Source organism: Pinus tabuliformis, chromosome 1_2 (assembly GCF_031772625.1).
Source record: "Pinus tabuliformis cultivar Carrire ecotype Pingquan chromosome 1_2, CPIR1, whole genome shotgun sequence".
Taxonomy (NCBI): domain Eukaryota; kingdom Viridiplantae; phylum Streptophyta; class Pinopsida; order Pinales; family Pinaceae; genus Pinus; species Pinus tabuliformis.
The window spans coordinates 410,168,339-410,174,642 of record NC_142298.1 but is presented as its reverse complement, the minus strand read 5'-3'; positions in this window follow the sequence as shown (position 1 = coordinate 410,174,642).

Here is a 6,304-nt window from a genome sequence, read left to right as displayed (position 1 = left end):
AACCATGAACTCACTGGGCTAGAGTTCCTTGAAAATAGCTGCAACATGTATCTATATTAGCTGAAAGATGATTACAATGCAAGTCTCCTTCACAAAAAGTTCAACCCTCTTCTCCTGAAGTGAAATGATACATATAGACTCTCCTAGACCACTTGCACACCTTCAGGAGTTGAATTCCTTGGTGGAGGAACTGACTCCAAGATTCTCTCAACCAATAGGTGAGAGTGAGAAGGTGAAACTCAAACACTTCATGAAGAGTTTGTTTAGGAGTTTTCTTCTTTTATGAGGCATAATAAATATCAAAAACAACCTATGATGTACATTTATTCATGCCTACATCACCTAGCCTCGTAACTAGTGCCATTATGTAGAGAATCTTGACTTTGACCAAGTCAGACTAGAAACTAGAAATTTTACACAGTGAAATTTTACAAATAAAAACACAGAACATGTAAAAGCGCAACTCTGATTTTGAGCTGAGGTTTAGGTGCCGTCCAGGGGTCAAACTACAAATCTGATAGAACGGTCAACTATCCCTTCAAGTCTAGTTTCCATAATAGTTTGAATTTCTGAATTTGGAGCACGGGAAGACCTTCAAAAATCCATTCTCCCAAGGTCACTCCAGAAGTGCAGCGCCTGTCAAAAAATGGTCCAAAATGGTAGTTTTTTGCCACTTTTTTGCATTTTTCTCCAAGACTAAGCCACCTCTACAAAATCTGGGAAAATGGGTTTCTATAGGATGGCAAGACCTTTACAAAAATGTAGACCTTTCCTCAAATGGAGGCCTGAGGAAAAATCACAGTGTCAAAGCGCTACGCTTGTGGAGCAGCTAAATTTCTAAACTTAGACTAAAATTTGTCAAAAAACTCAAAATGCTCAGAATTTGCTCAAAATTGGAGGGAAGGTATAAAAATATGTTTTCTATAGCTTCATGGATGCTTCAGCAAGCATCTCCAAATTTCCCTCGTCCTTTTGATGTTTTTTTGCCTCCTTGAGCTTATTTTCAAGTTGTTTCACTTTGACATTGGTGATCATGTTGATAGTGATGCACCATGTGTCTGAGCAATTGATTGTCTCTATTTGCCTTTTGAAGGAGGTTATCCAAGTGTTCATTCACCCTATTAAGCCAATATTCCTTATCTTGATGAACCTCTAGGGCGATCTTATCTTCTAGGTTAAGATCCTCATTAGGCAGAATTTGTTCTTGTTCCTCTTGCAAAGATTTCTTGAGGCCTCTTGTTCTAGGTCTTGTCCTTTTTCCTCTTAGTTATGGTGCTTCAGGCTCGCTTGATGTCATGATCTACTAACCTTTTCTAACTTGCTACAATAACCTGGCTCTTTCCTTTTCTAGGATCTATTGAAAATGCAACAAGATGATGGAGCTTAGTGAAAAGAAATCGCCTTCACTAAGTGGGCCCGCAGGCTATTTTTGGCGCAAAGTCTACTTTTAGACTATCTCTATTTTTAGACATATGGATCATGGTCTATGAGTTGTAGGATGCTATTTATGGATGATTGGTCATGTTGGTAAAAATAGATGGACCTCTATTCTTAGACATATGGGCAGAGTCTATTTTTAGACTGCCAATCAAAAAATAGAACAGTTGAATATTATTAGCTCTTAATAATATTTGGACTATAAACATTATCTTATCCTCTTGCAGCACTTCAGTTCGAGCTACGGATATGGCACATGCAACTGCTAGAAGGAAATACACTTTTCCTATGGGTTAGTTGAGCTATTGCATGATGGACTTCAATTAGAACTCAAGTGATTGAGTTTGGTGGAGTTGATTAAGGAGTTGATGGAGTTGTGTTTAGTTTGACTTAGTTGAACTAGTTGTATTTAGTCTAACTACCAAATACACTAGTGATGAGTGATGTGAATTAATTATTAATTAATTCACTAATTATTAACTCATAAATCAACTAAAGAATACATCAGTTAACTCAGTGCATGGACAGTTCAGTGGAGACAAGTGTTAGAGGTGGGTGAAAGGGTGAGACTACTATCAGTTGTGACTATAGCTATGCATGAGATTTGCACAATCATTGATTGAGATTACCAATGAGGATTGCACAGTACAAGCAAAAGGGAATTCGAACTTGGATCTCATCCATTCTCAACTTGGATTGCGCAGTAGAGGCAGGCAAACAGTGGAGGAGATTTGAACCCGTGACTTGTTCAGATCTAAGCTAGTTTGTGTGTAGCATGTGGAGATAGTACTGATTACTTGTGAGGAGTATTGTACTATGTATTGTTACATATTCTCTATCATTATAATATACAGATAGTTGGGGGTTTTCAGTTGTATGCCTTCCCCATTACATACTGTGTTGATATGTGTGATTGATGTTTCAATGTGCGCATGCGATTGTTTTTTTAATTCCGCAAATTGATAATCAATGGTAGAGGAGGTTATGTATTATGCATGCATTCCACAAATAGTGTATAATCAGGATAATCTCTGTGAATAAGTATTATATTATTCAAATTTCTACATGGTATCAGAGCGAAGTTGATCATCATATCTATTATTCAGAAAGTGATTACATTTTATTTCTTCAGGCAAAGTCTGTAATCGGGCCAAGTAGCCTCTGGATTCATCCTTCTTTTGGAAGGTGAGATATCCTGTAAATGCCCATACAGTCAATATCTGTACGAGAAATACTTTGTTCTCACAAATTTTAGATCAGAAGCACTTGAGTTTTGAGCTGGTTGAATTCAAATTTGCAGCAGTGTTTTCTTGGTGTCGAAGTTGAAATGTCTTTCAACGGATTGCGATTGGAGTATGCCCTTGAAGGCAGCTCGAATTATATTGCATGGAAAGATAGGATGGAGGTGGTGTTAGATGACAATGGGTTGAAGGAGTTCATAGATGCTGAGGTCCCAAAGCCTACTGATGTTGCTCAAGTTGAGGCTTGGAAAAAGAAGACAGCAAAGTGTCAAAGGATTCTGTTGGAGGGCATGAAGGATCACATTGTATCCAGCCTGCATGGAAAGGCTTCTCCATACTTGATGTGGAAAGCGTTGATAGATTTATTCCAAAGCAAGAGTGACCAGAGGAAGTTGGCACTCAAGGATAAACTCAGAAACATTAAGTGCGAGAAAGGAGACAGTATGCCCAAGTATCTCACGAAGTTCACCCAATGCCGGGATGAGCTGGGAAGTGTGGGGGTTACTGTCGATGATGAGGACTTGGTGAGCTTGGCTCTCCTTGGTCTTCCGAAGAGTTGGCATTCCTATCAAGACTCTCTCAATGGTTGGGAAAATTGCCGGGATGGGAGAGACTTTGGTCTGATCTTGTGCAAGAGGAGGTCAGGCGAAATACCAGGGACGGATTTTCATCAAAGGCATATGATGAAAAAAATTGTGCTTTGGTTGCCAAAGAAAAGAAGGGGAAGAACAAAAAAGCTTCTCATTCTGGTGCGAAAGGCAAGAAGTGGGACATGTCCAAGGTGAAGTGCTTTCACTGTCACCAGCATGGACATTATGCCACAAATTGTCCGCAAAAGAAGAAAAATAAGCAAGTTGTTGGATCTGCAGCGAGAGAGGCCTTAGCCTCGTAGTTTGAGCTAGATTTTTCGATGATCGCATGCTTGGTATCAAGTGTGATGGGATCGGTATGGTTCCTGGATAGTGGTGCGTCTTTTCACATGACAGGAGATCGAGATTTGTTTTCTGATCTAGATGAGAAAGATCTTGGAGTGCACATCGAGATGGGCGATGATGGTAGATACAGTGCGACCGGTATTGGTACCATTTCCTTTGAGAGGGAGTCTGGTAAACCCTTCGTATTGAAGGAAGTGATGCATGTTCCAGGATTGAAGAAGAATCTTATCTCTGTGGCGATGTTAGAAGACAAGGTATATGATGATGTCTTCAGCAAGGGAAAGGCTTTCCTACGCAGTAAGACAACTGGAGAAACCTGGAAGATAGGGGTTCAAGTCAAGAACCTTTATCAATTGCATGTAGATGGCTACGCAGCGATGGCATGCAAGGTAGAAGGATTGGTGAGCCGGGATGATGGCAAGCTGTGGCACCGGAGATTGGGCCACCTTCACCATGGAGCCTTGAAGATACTGCAGCAGATTTCTACTGGGCTTCCTAAAGGCACTCTTGCGCAGTCAGATCAGTGCAAGGGGTGTACTTTGGGAAAATTTGTGAAATCCACCTTTCACGAGAAGGATAGTCGCGCCACGACGATCCTTGATAGAATTCACACAGACGTGTGTGGACCTTTCTCAGTAGCTTCGACAGTAAAGCACAAGTACTATGTGATCTTTGTTGATGATTTCTCTTGAAAGTGCTGGATCTTCTTCATGCAGAAGAAGAGCGAGACATACTCAAAGTTCTGTGAGTTCAAAGCACTAGTCGAGAAGGAATCAGGGAAGAAGGTGAAGGCTCTTAGGAGAGACAATGGTGGTGAATTCATCTCTGGCGAGTTCAAGGACTTCTACAGCGCAGAAGGATTCGAAGAGAGCTCATAGCTACCCATAACCCACAGCAGAACGGGGTTGCTGAGCGGAAGAACAGAACAATTGTGGGTGCTGCACGGGCGATGTTGCATGATCAGGGCCTACCCCTTCACTTGTGGGTGGAGGCATGCAATACTGCAGTATATGTGTAGAACCGTTGTCCTCACAAGATACTTGGCATGAGTACACCCAAGGAGGCTTATTCTGGTAAGAGGCCTGATATTTCCCATTTGAGGATTTTTGGTTCTCCTGTTTACATGCATGTGACGAAGGATGCCAGGAAGAAGCTGGAGCCAACCGCAGAGGTTGGGATATTTGTGGGGTACACTGATACGCCCCACAACTATCGTGTGTATTTTCCAAACAGTCACAAGACTGTTGTGCGACGGGATATCAAATTTCAGGAGGAGAAAGCCATGAAGTGTTCACTTGAGAGGGAGCCACACTTGCATGCAGATGAGGAGCTATTAGTTCCTAAGGATGAGCTTTAAGATGTGGATCAGCCACAAGATGAAGTTCATGGAGTGGAAGAGACCACTCATGCAACGCCAACCATCAGAGGGCGAAAGCGCACTACAAAAGCTGAGCAACTGGCTCAAGATGCAGAGAAGGTTGTAGGACCACCTACAACACAGTGCAGACAGAGATAGTCACCTGATCGGTACACTGGATACATGGCTCTTGTGAGCAAATGTGTCGTGACTGAGCCATCCTCTTTCGAGGAAGCTGTGGAGGATCCCGCATGGGTAGATGCCATGGTGGAAGAGTATGATTCGATTGTCAGAAACAGTGCATGGGAGATTGTCCCAAGACTGGAGGGGAAATCAGTGGTGGGTTCGAGATGGATCTACAAAGTGAAGCAGGTAGCTGACGGGAGTGTGGAGAAGTACAAGGCAAGATTTTTTGCCTGAGGCTTCTCACAGATAGAGGGGATTGATTATGAGGAGACCTTTGCACCTGTCGCAAGGTATTCTTCCATACGAACGATTCTTGCTCTCTCAGCGTAGATGGGGTGGCACATCCATCAGATGGATGTGAAGACTGTGTTCCTCAACGGAGTCATTGAGGAGGAGGTGTACATAGAGCAGCCCAAAGGTTTCAAGATTTTCAGCAGCGAGTCGCATGTGTGTAGGCTCAAGAGAGCGCTGTATGGGTTGAAACAAGCACCTCGTGCTTGGTACACATGGATAGATAGTTATTTCACCGGACTTGGATTCTCCAAGAGTGAGGTGGATCCTAACCTATACCAGATTGTGGTGGAGGGTAAGTTGCTGATCATTGTACTTTATGTAGATGATTTGATTTTGACAGGAGATGAGCTATTGATACTTTCATGCAAGGAGGATCTTGCTAGAGAGTTTGAGATGAAGGACTTGGGCCTCCTTCATTATTTCCTGGGATTGGAAATTTGGCAGCGCAGTGATGGACTATTTGTTTCTCAGGGTAAGTATGCCTGGGAGATACTGGAGAAGTTCAACATGCATGGCTGCAAGCCTATTGATACTCCTCTTCCTGGAGGTTGGAGGAAGGAGGATGCTACTTCAGCAGAGGTAGTGGATGCCACTGTTTATCGACAGTTGGTGGGGTCGCTTATGTATCTGGTCAATACACAACCAAATATTTGCTATGCTGTTAACCAGCTTTCACAAGCTATGGTTAAGCCAACCAAGCTCTTCTGGAAGGCAGGCAAGCATGTATTGCGTTATCTCAGAGGCACATCGGGATATGGATTGTGGTACAGACAAGAGGATGAGGTGAAGCTATGTGGCTTCACGGATGTAGATTGGGCAGGAAGCCCAATGGACAGAAAGAGCACATTTGGAGG